The following is a 15,949-nucleotide window of genomic DNA, read 5'->3' on the forward strand; positions in this document are numbered from 1 at the left end:
GCTCTCAATTTCCACCCAGGACCTATAAATCAGAAACTGCACTCCAGCAGGATCTCCAGGATTCACAGTGACATTAAAGTTTGAAAAGCCCTGAGCTGTGGTGCCAATTTTCAATTCTCCTTGCATTTTTCTCTTGAATCCACTGTAATAAACCTTTTCTTTCTCCCCTTCACTTAAGCAGCCGTGTTCACAGTCACCACATCGCCTCCACAGTGTTCAATCCAAAGGTCAGGTTTTGTTGTTCATCTTGCTGGATCTGCGCATCCTTTGACATGCTTGAAATCTGCATTTCTTGTGAATCATCACCTTCAAGGCCATTAATTAACCAGGTTGTGTGGGGGCAGAATCCTCGAGCCTCTTCTTTCCTCCACCTCCTCCCTAAATGTCTCCCTTTCATACTGTCTATGGATATGGCTCCTCATGTTTCCTATTTCAAGCCTTAGTTCAAATACAAACTGCTCATGGGAACATTTACAGATTCTCTTGGCCGAGATCAGCCACCCTTCCTTCAAAGTGATTATTTTCATTACCTTGTACTTATAGTTGCTCTCTTTTTCCATTTTACTTTTATTTGTAAGCTCCTTGACAACAAAATCCATGTCATGTTCATCTCTACATACTCACATTTCATCTGTTTATATACATATAAACATTTATTCTCATGTTACAAGTGCTCAATAAGTGCTTATCAAAGAAAATATTCCCTCCTTTCCAGGAACGAATGATGGGTTTTAATGTTCTACGGACAATTTTCTCCCGGATCATGGAAATCTATGCTGACTCTCCGCCCTGTATCCCAGATAAGCCAATGCTCATGCAGGCAGTCTCCATCAATCTTTTTTTGGAAAGAGCTAAAAATGATGACAAAACAGGAGGTAATTGTGCACCACTGTATTTGCAAAGTGGCCTTTTCAGACACGCTCAGTGAGACCCAGGGAACACGGCACACACAACTACAACTCTCAAGAAAGCAGTCTACAGAGCAAATCATGACAATTAGATCATTAGAACCTCTTCTTTCAGACCTTTCTGTGGCTGGCACCTTCTTGTCATTTACATCTCAGCTCTGATGAGATCATTCCAGCGAGGCTTTCCCCAGTTACCCAATCCAAAGTAATGACTCTGAGTCCCAGTCTATTTAATTATGCTGTTTTATTTTTGCCATTTACTTCTGACTCTGAAATTATTTATTTTTTAAGTTTTTATTGTTCATTTCCTACCCTTCTGGGGCCTGAGCTTTGTGGCTGCAGGTGAGAGGTGACAACGTGCTAGCAGCCCTCACTCTCAGCGCCTCCTCGGCCTGGGCGTCCACTCTGGCGGCGCTTGAAGAGCCCTTCAGCCCGCCACGGCACCGTGGGAGCCCTTCTCGGGGCTGGCTGAAGCCGGAGCCGGAGCCTCCTCCCTCTGCTCGCGGGGAGGTGTGCAGGGAGAGGCGCGGGCGGGAACCCCAGCTGCGCTCGTGGGCCAGTGTGAGTTCCGGCGGGCGCGGGCTGGGCGGGCCCCACACACGGAGCGGCCGGCCGGCGCCACCTGCCCAGGGCAGTGAGGGGCTTAGCACCCGGACCGGCAGCTGCAGAGGTTGCACCGGGTCCCCCAGCAGTGCCGGGCCCGCCAGCGCTGCACTCAAATTCTCCCCGGCCTTAGCTGTCTCCCCACCGGGCAGGGCTCAGGACCTGCAGCCTCCCGTGTCTGAGCTACCCGCCCTGCCGTGGGGTCCCTCGCGACCTGAGCCTCACCGACGGGCGCCGCCCCCTGCTCCGTGGCGCCCGGGCCCATCGACAGCCCAAGGGCTGAGGAGAACAGACGCGGCTGTGGACTGGCGGGCAGCTCCGCCTGCAGCCCTGGTGCATGATCCAATGGGTGAAGCCAACTGGGTTCCTGAACCGGATGGGGACTTGGAGAACTTTTATATCTAGCGAGAGGATTGTAAATGCACCAATCAGCACTCTGTGTCTAGCTCAGGGTTTGTGAATACACCAATTAGTACTCTGTATCTAGCTCAAGGTTTGTGAATACACCAACTGGTACTCTGTATCCAGCTAACTCTGTATCTAGCTAACTAGCACTCAGTGACTCTGTGTCTAGCTGGAGGATTGTAAACACACCAATCAGCACTCTGTCAAAACGGGCCAATCAGCTCTCTGTAAAATGGACCAATCAGCACTCTGTCAAAACGGACCAATCAGCTCTCTGTAAAATGGACCAATCAGCAGGATGTGGGTGGGGCCAGATAAGGGAATAAAAGCAGGCTGCCGGAGCCAGGCAGCTTCAACCAGTTCTGGTCGGGGAGCGCAGTGTGGGAGTGTTGTTCAGTTGTTCTTTGTAATAAATCTTGCTGCTGCTCACTCTTTTGAGTTTGCGGTGGTTGTGTGAGGTGTCACACTCACCGTGAAAGTCTGCAGCCTCACTCCTGAAGCCAGCCAAACGACGAACCCACTTTCACCCTTGAAGCTAGCGAGATCACTAACCCACTGGGAAGAATAAACCGCTCCAGACGCGCTGTCTTTAACAGCTGTAACACTCACCACGAAGGTTTGCGGCTTTGCTCCTGACAGCTAGACCGCCAACCCAACCGAAGGAAAAAGCTCCAGGCACATTTGAACGTCAGAGGGAGGAAACCCCGGCCATGCCGTGTTTAAGAATTGTAACATTCACCGTGAGGGTCCTTGATTTCATTGCTGAACTCAGGGACACAACCCACCAATTCCAGTTAACTCATGGACCTTGTCTTGTGTTCTATGCTTATGAGTAAACAGTACAAAAACAGTGCCAAGTATGTAGTGTGTTAATAATAAACATTGAATGAATGAATGTAGCTTGAGAACACTGTAAAGGGTCTTTGGCCGTGAACCCCATCTTCAAATAATGGAATTATAAATCTTACATTAAAATGTGGTAGGCCAGGGCAATGGCTGACACCTGTAGTCCCAGCACTTTCGGCTGAAGGGGTAAGAACATTTGAGGCCAGGAGTTTGAGATGAGTCTGGCCAACGTGGTGAAACCCCGTCTCTACTAAAAATACAAAAATTGGCTGGGTGTGGTGGTCAGTGCCTGTATTCCCAGCTCCCTGGGAGGCTGAGGTGGGAGGACTGCTTCAGTCTGAGAGGTGGAGGCTGCAGTGAGCCAAGATTCTGCCACTGCACTCCAGCTTGGGTGACACATTGGAACTGTGTTGTGAGAAAACAGAAAACAAAAAAACCTGGGTGATGAGATAAGGAGAAAGGGGAAGAATACTGACTCTATGAAAGGATTAGAGCTTTTAGAACTTGAAATGTTGGCTGGATGCAGTGGCTCAAACCTGTAATCTTCGGGAGGCACAAGCGGGTAGATCATCTGAGGTCAGGAGTTTGAGACCAGCCATGGCCAACATGTGAAACCTCATCTCTACTAAAAATACAAAAATTAGCCAGGCGTGGTGGCACACACCTGTAATCCCAGATACTCAGGGGACTGAGGCTGCAAGAGAACCTCTTGAACCAAGGAGGCAGAGGTTGCAGTGAGCTGAGATCATTCCACTGCAGTCCAGTCTGGGCAATAGAGTGAGACTCTGTTGCAAACGCAAACACACACTTGAAAGGGTAAATGCTTTCAGAACTATCTACCAAACTAAGAAGAACATATTTTACAGGGGACTTTGGAGTAGGTATTCAACAAATATTCATTGATGAATTGATTTGGCTATTTGGCAGAAGTGATATATAAGTTACTAGTACAATTTAACTCCCAGAGCCTATGTTTGGAGGTTGAAAACCCCACAAAGGGTTACAATAGAATATTTCAAACCAATGTACAGTTTCAGATCAGTAACACTGGCATTACCTGGGAGCTTAGCAGGAATGCAGAATTTCAGACTTCACTCCAGAATTGCTGAAGTAAATACAAATATTAATAAAATACCCAAGTAATTCATATGCACGTTTAAGTTTCAGGAGTTGTGTGGTAGAAACCATGTCTATGGATAGAGAAGCTGGATCCAATAAAGATGAAATGAATGGCTGTTAGTAAGAGTGGGTAACGAGAGTGGTATGGGGCAAAGGCTGAAGCTGAGATTGGGGGGTATCTGAAGAGTGAGTTAAAGGAAACAAGTTATCTAAACAAGGCTTATATGGTATGTATGTATGTATGTATTTTTTGAGATGGAGTCTCGCTCTGTTGCCCAGGCTGGAGTACAGTGGCACGATCTTGGCTCACTGCAACCTCCACCTCCCGGGTTCATGCCTCAGCCTCCCAAGTAGCTGGGACTACAGGCACCTGCCACCACGCCTGGCTGATTTTTTGTGTTTTTAGTAGAGATGGGCCTTCACCGTGTTAGCCAGGATGGTCTCGATCTCCTGACCTCGTGATCCTCCCGCCTCGGCTCCCAAAGTGCTGGGATTATAGGTGTGAGCCACTGCACCCGGCCTATGGTACTTATGTTTACTGCATGGTGAAAATAAGCAACTTGGTTGCAGAGACATTGAATCTTACCAAAACGCCAGGGCTTCGGTCTAGGTCCTGCTGCTCGCTGTTCAGAAAGCCAATGACTGAGACAATGAGTATGCCAAGGAAGAAGTTTAATCGGGTGCTGCAGCAGAGGAGATGGGAGATCAGCCTCAAATCCATCTCCCTGAACAACCAAAACTAGAGGTTATATAGCAGGGAAGGAATGTAACCCTGTGTGGGAAAACAGGAATTAGGAAAGGATAAGTAGAAAGAGTAGGTCAACAGGAAGCAGGTGGCCGTTTAGGTAGTCATGATGGGCAAGGGGTCTGGCATCTCATTGTCCAGAGACAGTGATCTGATGAGTTTCAGCTCCTTGATACTATCTAGGAAGGCTGATGGTTGGTTCCTGAGAAAGGAACTCAGAAAAGACAAATGTAACTGTCTCAAATTTTAAGACTGGGAAGGTCAGTTTCCATGTGGATTCAAAAGAAACCATAAACATCAGTTCTATAAGACAATTGGGCCGGTTTCAAGCCCTGTGAGTCTAAGATAGCACAAGTGTTTGGCATTCCATAGAGAATGGAGGACAACAAAGCTATTCTCTGAGTTGATTATAGTGATAGTGAAACACCTTTTTTTTTTTTTTTTTTTTTTAAGATGTAATCTCTGTCACCCAGGCTGGAGTGCAGTGGCGTGATCTCGGCTCAGTGCAACCTCTGACTCCTGGGTTCAAGCGATTCTCTTGCCTCAGCCTCCTGAGTAGCTGACATTACGGGAGTGTACCACCACACCTGACTAATTTTCGCATTTTTTGTGGAGATGGGGTTTCGCCATGTTGGCCAGGCTGGTTCGAACTCCCGACCTCTAGTGATCCACTCGCCTTGGCTTTCCAAAGAGCTGGGATTACAGGCGTGAGCCACTGTGCCTGGCCACAGTTTTTTTTTAATATTTACAGTTTTAATTCAGTGTCTAATGATGCTTCATGAATCTTCTTAAGGCTTTTCAGTACCTTTATGGGAAAATGTGAGTCAGAAGGTGACAGGTCTGGTTCTAGGCAGTGCATTAATTTTAGCCACAAAGGAGGCAGAAGGAAGGCAAAGGCTTGGAGAAAGGGAGAAAAAACTTCCCCTGAGGGGAGGCTGTGAGTGGAGGAATAAGAGTTGTTGAAATGGTATCAGAAGGGTTTGGTTTTCTTCTTGGTGAGAACGAACATAAATTGTTTTACTGATGTTATTTGGGAAAGAATAAAAGAACTGAAATTGTGTTCAAGTAGACCTTCGGATTGGACAGGGGACTCATATCCTGAAAAAAAATTCAAGAATAAATAGGTCTGTGCTTATTTGCCTAGATCCGGGGAGTTACGGTGATTTACTAATGCACCATATTGCCATGATATCTATGGTGATTTACTAATGCACTATATTGCCAGGACATCTTTGTGAAGTCACCTGAAGCTTTCCTATATTTTTAATTAGAAGTCATTTACTAGGTTCCTCATTTTCTTGGCAGCAATGGACTTAAATGGCTGTAGAATGAAAAATGCATGAGGAGTGGTATCTTTTCCTTCAAACCTCCCAGAAAGAGCAAGAGAAATAATCGCTTTCTGCATATCAGAGATTTTCTGAAGCTGTGGTTGGAGAAATGGGAAAAGCCTTCTCCCAGTGTTCCTTCTGTTTGAACCGTTCGCCTGACACAGATGGGCCAGCTTCAAGGCTCCATTGCTGCTGCTGACTTTCCACTCAAGCCCACTGCTGCCAACGTGGGTGGACTTGCGTGGAGGAGGGGAAGTTGGGGAGTGGAGAGGACCTTTTGTGGGTCTAATCATGGTGCATCCTTTCCCTATAATCTCACAAGCGTTTACCTCTGAGTTTTTCTGTAAATTATCAAGGTCTAGTGGATGAGGTGTTTCAGTCCCCCCGGGCTGCCATAACAAATTACCACAGACTGGGAGGCTCAAATCACACAATAGCATCTCCTCACAATGCTGGAGCTGGAAGACTGAGGTCAGGGTGTCAGTAGGGTTGGCTCCTTCTCCAGCCTCTCTCCTTGGCCTGTAGATGGCCGAGTTCTCCGTATGTCTCCACTCCGTCCTCCTTCTGTGTGTGTCTGTGTCCCTGTTTCCTCTTCGTATAAGGATGCCAGTCAGATTGGATGAGGGACCACCCTAATGAGCTAATTTTAACTGAATTACTTCTTTAAAGATCTTATTGCCAAATGCAGACACATTCTGAGTTATTGGGGATTAGAGTTTCTTTCTTTCTTTCTTTCTTTTTTTCTTTCTTTCTTTCTTTCTTTCTTTCTTTCTTTCTTTCTTTCTTTCTTTCTTTCTTTCTTCCTTTCTCTCTCTCTCTCTTTCTTCTTTCTTTCTTTCTTTCTTTCTTTCTTTCTTTCTTTCTTTCTTTCTTTCTTTCTTTCCCTTCCTCCCTTCCTCCCTCCCTCCCTCCCCCCCTCCCCCCCCCTCCCTCCCTCCCTTCCTTTCTTCCTTCCTTTTTCTTTCTTTCCGTCTTTCTTTCTCTCTCTCTCTTTTTTTTTTGAGACAGGATCTCTGTTGCCCAGGCCAGAGTGCATGGTGCAATCTTGGATCACTGCAACTTCGAACTTCTGTACTCAAGCGACACTCCCACTGGCACGTGCCACCACACTCGGCTAATATTTTATTTATTTTTATTTTTTTGGTAGAGATGAGGTCTCACTAGTCTCAAACTGCTGGCCTTGAGAGCAGTCCTCCTGCCTTGGCCTCCCAAAGTGCCGGGATTACAGGCGTGAGCCAGTATGCCCAGTGGATTAAGACTTCTGCTGTAAATTTGGGTGAGGGGATATAACTCAGCCATAACACAATGCAAACACTGTATCAGGTATAAAGACCAGACACCAGGGGGTAGACGTCCAAGGCAGTGAGGGAAAATGGAGCCCCACGTTGCACCACTGTCAGCCCCTCCACCTCCCGGAATCCCGACACTCAGGATCTCTTGCCATCAGAGGGATTAGAAAAGCAAATAAGAAGACTGCTTCCTGTGAACACTTGCCTCTAATTTACTGAACATCTTCTACAAGATTTCCTTGTTGGTATGAGCCGACTAGGAGAGTTTTCGATGGGCTGCCCCGGTGATGGTCAAACTGTGCCCTTCACAAATCCAACCCACGTTCTGCTCTTCAAGCTGTGGGCCAGGTACACTTGTGAGGAAGGGCATCTTTTCCTTCATGTGAAGCACTGAGGGAGAAGAAGGAAACATCAGTTAGGCAGACAACTAAGGCTGGTCCTTGGAGAAGCAGCCTGCCTGAAAAATCGTAGCTACAGGCAAAAATAGAGCAGCCTGGGGAAAACTCAGGCTGCACCTGCACAGACTAGCACGCAAGGTCCGGCACAGAAGCCTTTTGTTCTTCGTGTGATTAGCCAGATCCCAGGGAAAAGTTTCCCGTTCTTTTCAGACATGTACACGGTGGGCTCCCTGGGAACTTGCACAGGGAGGAGGGGGCTTCCTTAAAACCAAACCCACAGTTTTACAAGCAAGAGAAGCGGCGCTTTGAGCTTACCTGGAGTCATACCCACAGCTACATAGACAAGGGGTAGAGTTTGCAGACAGCTTTTCACAAAGAGAAGTTACTCAAACAGCTACATAGATGAGAGGAGTTTCTTCTAAAAGCTTTTGTACTCAACTGTAAAAATGGCCACCCACTCACGCTCGCCTGTGCACAGTGGAGAGTTTGCTTTTTTTGCTCATTAAACTTTTGCTCCAGCCTCATTCTTTGTGTCCACGCTCCTGAATTTTTTTGGTTGTGAGACAATGAGCTTGGATAACACCTTAGACAATGAGACCAGTGACCCTGACCTGTTTCAGCACCATCTATCCAGGGGCCTCATCCATCCGGAGGGAGCACTTTTTCTAATACACCCTACGAGGGCGCCCACCTTCTCGTTTTTTTAAAGAGGTAATTTCTCACTCTCACCCAGGCTGGATTGCAGTGGCACAATCATGGCTCACTGCAACCTTGACCTCCTGGGCTCAAGAGATCCTCCCACCTCAGCCTCCCGAGTAGCTGGGACGACGGGTGCGTGCCACCATGCCTGGCTATTTTTCTTTTTCTAATTTTTTAAACTTTTATTTTAGATTTAGGGTACATGTGCAGGTTTGTTATATAGGTAAACTTATGTCAGAGGGGTTTGTTGTATAGATTATTTCATCACCCAGGGACTAAGCTGAGTACCTGTTAGTCATTTTTCCCGATCCTTTCCCTCCTCCCACTCTCCACCCTCAGGGAGTCCCCAGTGTGTGTGTGTGTTCCTCTCTTCGGGTCCATGTATTCTCATCATTTAGCTCCCACTTATAAGTGAGAATATGTGCTATTTGGTTTTCTGTTCCTGCCCTAGTTTGCTAAGTATAATGAGCTGGGGGAACCCATCTTAATATTCCTGCAAAATCATCATAATGGCTCTGCTCCGAGGTTCATTTTGTCCTTTTTTGCCTTCTGGAAGCAAAACATCTAAAAGAGAAAAAAATGATTACTGTGTTCAGGAAATCCCTGAAGCCAGTCTCAGTGAAGCTTCAATCTGGTCTGTGAAGAGCGGTGTAGCCGAGGTTCAGGAGAGGAAATTTTCCTGGTGAGTATGATGAAAAGCTTCCAACTCAAAGGCAAGATTCCTATAGAGGGTCTGTTACTGCTCATCTTACCCATTTTTCACTCGGCTGTATTACAGAATACTGGGGTTTCAACAAAAATGATTTCACTTGTTTTCTAACTTTTGTTATTTTTTATGTAGGTAGTATAGTTACATGTATTCAAATTTTCAAAATCTCATGCTTGAAATTTCAAAATGTATGAAAGACTCTATAGGCAGACACCGTCTGAGGGGCACAGTCCTGCTAAAGGTGTGGGTCATGGCCCAGCTGTGTCAGCGTCACCTTGTTGGAAGTGCAGATCTTGCCCTCGACCTGCTGAACCAGAATCTGCATTTTAACAAAATCCAGGTGATTCATAAAAATCGAGAACTGTTGTAGATGTGTGAGTGTAAACATTGTGAACCTGAGTCTAGGCTACAGTGCTTTCTGAATACCAACACAGGAAGGCAGCACAAGTTCAACTACATCTTGTTAGCATCCATGTCTTAGGATTGCTTAATTTACAAATCCGTAACACCTACAGTCACAGGGGTTAGTTAACAGAGCTGGCAGGCGTATGGATGTCTAAGATCAACACAGCTTTGTTGCATAGAGCTAATCTGAGCAAGTGTATGAATACAACCCTCCATCCCCCAAAACAACCGATCACATGAAGAGGCCTACTTCAGGGGATAAAAATGGCCAGTTTGAAAGTTCCTGCTCCCTTAGAGGAGTGCATGTGTGTGTGTGCGCGTGCGCGCGTGCGTGTGCGTGTGTTGGGAGAGAGAGAATACTGTCCTACTTTTTTTCTACTATTAAAAGGTCACGTATACTTTGAGTTTCTGTTTGAAGGCTCTAGAACTGATTCTGACAAATGTCCTATAATATCTCATCCTTCATTTCTACAAGGGAAGAAAAGAATACTGCAAAGCCTTTACCTAGAGTATCACGGCCTAACCTCTATCTCAAACAAATATATGTGTGTTGTGGTAGGCATTAACATATTTAGATTGTTTAATTTAGTACTGGATGCTCCTTTTGCTAATTCAGATAATCCTTCAATGACTATAAGTAAGTTGAAGAGCGAATTATGCTTGGTTTCCCCTCACTAAATGCAATCCAGTTCCATGAATATAATGTCAATCACTGTAGGTCTTAGGCATCCATAATTTCAAAGGACTGTTTCTGCATATGTGAGTAAATACGTATATATTCTGTTCCCTCTCTGTCTCATGAAAGGGAGCTTGTTCAATGCTGTGGGTCCCTTGAGCCCAGCCTTTCCATTTGTATACCTTCTCTCGTTTCTGCTGCAAGGACTGATTGTGTGGACACTCCATTGTGAAGCAGTGTCAGGCATAGAAGCTTTGTTTAGCTGGACTTTGAGCTCCATCAGAGCTGACTGGGTGAGAACCTCAAGGCTTAAATGATGATAAATGAGACAAAAATGTTATTTGCTGCTCTTCTCTGAAGTCATTAAAATAATTTATTTTAAAATTATCATGAATCTGTTTTCTAAAAGGGATAATACATGTAAATGACACAAACAGTAAAATGAAACAAGGTCACTGGTAAAAGGACGTCTCTTACCCTTGACCTCAAGTCATCTAGTTTTCTTCCCAAGGACAACTAATGTTACGTTGTCTTTTGCGGCTTTTGTAGACCCTCATCCAGGTGTTTCTTGCTTTGCTTCCAAGAAGGCAATTTACCATAAAAGAGCAACAGATTGCATTAAACAGTTATTATTATTATTTTTTATAGTGGGAGACTTCATAGTTTTCTAAATTTTCCAGGTCTACACCTGGGAGACAATGCCTGCAGACTGGCTTTTTAGGAATAAAGGAAACTTGCATGCACTGGGTTGTTCCGTATAGAATTGATCCTGCTTGTATTGACGGAGCAAATATTTATTTACAAAATTCCTTTGCTTCTTACTGAGATAGGCATTGAGAAACAGAATGATACGACCCCTCAAGGCTACCAGTAAAAAGCAGTGAGTTCGTGGAACATTCCTCATCCTTCACAATGACCTCTAAATGTCTCTTTTAGAAGTATCCTCTAAGTTCCTGATTCCAAATTAGTTTGGGTACACATACAGAAACTAGAAGTGATTTAGGCAATCAGTTTTAAATATTAACATTTATGTTAAAATAGACATTGATACATTGTGTATTTTTTTCAGTTTTAACAAAGGATTTTGTTTGTTGTTCCCTAAAAAGTAAAATCTAGAAAATAGCAAAACCCACTGCAAGAAGAGTTCTATAATAAAACATTTTCCCCACTGCCGGAAGAGTTCCCCTTCACATGGTGTCCTCTTTCATGTACGCATTATCAGAAAGCAGACTCATAAATGCAAACCCTGTGTGAAATGCACATGCACCAGGATTGCTCACACCTGCTACACCTCCTTGGAAGCCAAGGGAGGCCTTTTCTGTAGTTTCTCCATTTTGATAGAAACTTATCACAATTCTTACTCTGTCGCTCAGGCTGGAGTGAGTAGCATGATCTTGGCTCACTGTAAGCCCTGCCTCCCGGGTCACGCCATTCTCCTGCCTCAGCCTCCTGAGTAGCTGGGACTACAGGCGCCCGCCACCACGCCCAGCTAATTTTTTTGTAGTCTCAGTAGAGATGGGATTGCACCGTGTTAACCAGGACGGTCTCTATCTCCTGACCTCGTGATCCACCCACCTTGGCCTCCCAAAGTGCTGGGATTACAGGCGTGAGCCACCGCACCTGGCCACATTTTTTTTTTTAATAGCAAAATATTGAAAGGTCTCTTTGCTTCCTCTTTACTTCAGTTATCTACTAGAAAGGTACAGAATTAAAAAGGTTTTCTTCCCCCAGCTATGATCCAAACACAGAATATTAAATAACATCTGGGTTACTCTAAGTTCCTGGGTTTTATACTTGGATATTTACAGAGGAGTTGAACCTCAAGTTCTGCCACTCTTCAAAATGGGTGACTGAAGAGAGGTTATGATAGGACAGTTAAAAACATTGACAGTCATTCGTTCATGGAGGGAAAAATTGATATCATTCTCTGATGGAGGGAAGCAAGCTTTCTCAACCACCAACCAATATGACCTCATTGGTCACAAGCCCTGCGAAGATCCAGCAAGATTTGAGTTTTAAATACAGAACATATTTCAAAGAGAACCAGTAGAGAGTGCTGATGTATGAACAGAATTGAATGCTGGTGAAGGCAGAGTGTAAAGAATCCCAAGAAACTTGCCAGTTTTCATTTAATAAGCCAGTAGTATAGCAACCTAAAAGCTTTGGTGTGTTGACACCAGCGTGTTTTTATGGAATTGCTGCAGGAAGGCATGATTGGCAGCTGTCCTCTGGCTCACAGCACCAACTTCTCCAAGAGACTTAAGGCTAGGGTGTGTAGCGGAGGTATTTCTTACCAGATGGGAACTCTTTGGTGAAGACTCCTTTCACAAAAAGTTTTTTTGGCTTCCTCTTCGGGGATGGTTGGAAGGACCATGACACTATCCCCATCCTTTCAATCAACTGGGGTGGCAACCCTCTTTTCTGCTGTCAGCTACAGAGAGGTGACTACCGGAGGATGTCATCAAAGTTCCCGCCAATGGTAGCTGGGTAGATGATCGACAGCTTCGGGTTCTTATCAGGACCAATAACAGACACCACACGAGCCGCCGCAGGCATATCCTTTTCATCCTTCTCTGCTGGATCCAGCATGGCCAACAGGATGGTAAGGTCCCGATTCTTATCATCGAAGATGGGAAAAGGTAACTTTTCTGTGGGCTCTTCACCATTGTAAGCATTGATATCCTTGCTCCAGGCAAGATGGTCCTCAACACTGTCTATTGAAAGGGCAATTGGCTGAGTGCAGTAGCTCACGCCTGTAATCCCAGCACTTTGGGAGGCTGAGGCAGACGGATCACAAGGTCAGGAGTTCGAGACCAGCCTGACCAACATGGTGAAACCCCGTCTCTACCAAAGATACAAAAATTAGCCAGGCGTGGTGGCGCGCACCTGTAGTCCCAGCTACTCAGGAGGCTGAGGCAGGAGAATGGCTTGAACCCGGTAGGCAGAGATTGCAGTGAGCCAAGATTGCAGTGAGCCAAGATCCCGCCACTGCACTCCAGCCTGGGCAACAGAAAGAGACTCCGTCTCAAGAAAAGGAAAAAAAGAAAAAAAAAAGGGCAATCAACTTACCATTCCTCTTGGCAAATGCCGGTGCCAGTTTTGCAGCTCTGCCGAGCTCTGTGGGGCACACTGGGGTAAAGTCCTGAGGGTGGGATGAGAGAAAGCCCCATGAGTTTCCCAGAAAGTCGTGGAAACGGACGCGGCGGGCGGTGGTATTGGCCTCAAATTTGGGAGCCACGTCCCCAAGAAGCCGACCTCTGGGCGTGGCAGTGGTGGTGACCAGGAGGCGCAGCTCGGATGGCAGCCGACCGGGTGGTTCTGACGAAGAAGACATTGTATATTTACATACAAAATTCATACAGATTTTTAAGATAAAATAGAAACCTTCAAAGAAAAATTAGGCCTGTGATAGCATGTTTTACTGCACCACTGGAGGAAATCCTTGGAAAATTTGCCAAGCATTAGAAATAGATAAGTCGCTGTGGAAGTTGAATGATGAACCAACTTTGGCTTATACAAAATGAGGAGCAAAGAGCAGTTGTTAAAATTGGGATGTGGAAGGTGATGAGTTCTTCAACGCCTCAACCCAATGAATACAATTTAATGTTGTAACTGTCCATGATTTAAATAAAAGAAAAATTGATAGAACCCTAGTGCATCTAACAATATGTCCTATGTTAATAGGATGTTTTCTATACATGATGCAATGAGAATATTTTTCCTACACTCCTAAAATTAAGATAATTGAAATTCTACTGTCAAACAAATGTTGATTTAAAAATTATTATTACCTTTATTAAGCACGGCATTTTAATAGATGTTTTAAAAAAGGTGAGCTCTAGGCTGGGTGCAGTGGCTCATGCCTGTAATGCTAGCACTTTGGGAGGCTAAGGCTGGTAGATCACCTGAGGTCAAGAGTTCGAGACTAGCCTGGCCAACACAGCGAAACCCCGTCTCTACTAAAAATACAAAAATTAGCCAGGTGTGGTGGTGTGAGCCTGTAATCCCAGCTGCTTGGGAGTCTGAGGCAGGAGAATCGCTTGAACCCGGGAGGCGGAGGTTGCAGTGAGGCGATATTGCACGACTGCACTCCAGTCTGGACGACAGAGAGAGATTCTGTCTCAAAAAAAAAAAAAAAAAAAAAAAAGACAGAAAAAAGGTAAGTTCTATTCCATACAGACAGCAAATTTGCTCTTTGTTATTAGAAAAACTAGAGTGGTAGTTAGAGAATAGTTATTAAGAAATGGTAACCAAAAAAATAAATGTGAAAACAAAGTTTTTTATCCCAATGTTGGTTTGCTGAAAATCTTATGATTTCTGATTTCCTTTTCTATCATAAATTCGTTTGGCTGCTCTGAGCCTTTCCTAATCCCAATGCATGCCCAATTCTGTTAAGAGATTTTTTTTTGGTAAATTGATTTAAATTATTTTAATATATTTTAGCATACTGATTTACATAGTGCTGATTCATCTGATGGAATGTATTGATAATTAGTATAGAGTGTGGCGTATGTGTCAGTGTGAATTAACTTTAACCTACACCTTATAGGTGACTGATTAGCATTTGAACTGCCTCAATTGGCAATCTACACTTGAGAGGTGGACTCAGCAAGACTTCAAATATTGATGTCTAAATCTAAACCACAGGCATTGTGAATTAGCACAAGGAATGAAGGAAAAACGATTTCATTCATGAAATTAGCAAACTTCTAGACATGTGTTGGGAAAGAGAGGTTTTACAGGCTCTACTACCCTTGAAGAAAGGAGGTATAAGAATCTGTTTAAGACCCACATCCAAGTAGCCCCTTGGGGTCAGGGTTCCTTCAGTCCTGTGATCCCACCCTCACTGGATGACTATTGAACCTCAGGAAGTTTTCTGATCCTATCAACAAAATATCGTTGCATCTGCCTTGGAGTGAACCTTTTGTCTGATGTGCTTGTCAGGGCATCTGAGGACTGCGAGTGGTCAAGAGGCTATATGGCTGTCTTACTGCCTACTTGCTATTAGATATCTGTTGGATCAACAAAGCATGTCTGAGATTTGCTTTACTTGTAAGACCACTTGGAAACACAGGAGTAAAGGTCGAGATTGGTAGAAACAACTGGAATCCAAGGATGTTCATCATCAGATGCTATTGTCCAGTGAACAAATACTTTTCATATGAGTATTGAACATTTAGGTTTAAATACCCGACCACAGTTGGAGAAGCGCTACTCATCTATCTTGGTGCACGCTCCCTGTGCATTTGAAAAGTACACGTATTTTGACGTTGAGTGGAACCTACTACACAGACACCTTAGGTCAGGTTGGTCAAGTTACTGCCATTCAAATCTATATGCTTACTGATTTTCTGTCTACTCTGTCAATGACTGAGATGAGTGTTGAAGTCTCCAATAATAACTGCATTTGCTTACTTCTTTCATTTTTATCAATTTTTGCTTTATTTATTTGGAAGCTCTATAATGAGTTGACATATATTTAGGGTTGCTACCTTGTCTTGATGAAGTGACTGTTTTTATCAGCATGTAATGTCCCTTTTTATCCCTGGTAATATTACTTATTCTGAAGTCTACTTTGTCTGATACTAATATAGCTACTCCAGTTAGTTATGATTAATATTTACATGAAAGATTCAGTTTTTTCTCGTATAAAAATCCTATAAACCTTTAGCTTCTCTGTGACAAATGAACATCTCTAATGGCAGAAAATGGGGGAGTGTTTGGGTGGAATTTCAATCCCAGATATTTTACTGTCACTAAATTGCATGCCATCTTTTATAATAAGTAATATATGACTTCATAGACATGACTTCATAGAA

At 44.3% G+C, this 15,949-nt stretch overlaps 1 pseudogene; it reads right to left on the reverse strand.

Moving 5' to 3' along the window:
- Positions 1-12,395: 12,395 nt before the first annotated feature.
- Positions 12,396-13,464, reverse strand: LOC105466743 (peroxiredoxin-6 pseudogene; annotated as a pseudogene).
- Between the last annotated feature and the right edge of the window lie 2,485 nt (positions 13,465-15,949).

Source organism: Macaca nemestrina, chromosome 3 (assembly GCF_043159975.1).
Source record: "Macaca nemestrina isolate mMacNem1 chromosome 3, mMacNem.hap1, whole genome shotgun sequence".
NCBI classification, from domain to species: Eukaryota; Metazoa; Chordata; class Mammalia; order Primates; family Cercopithecidae; genus Macaca; species Macaca nemestrina.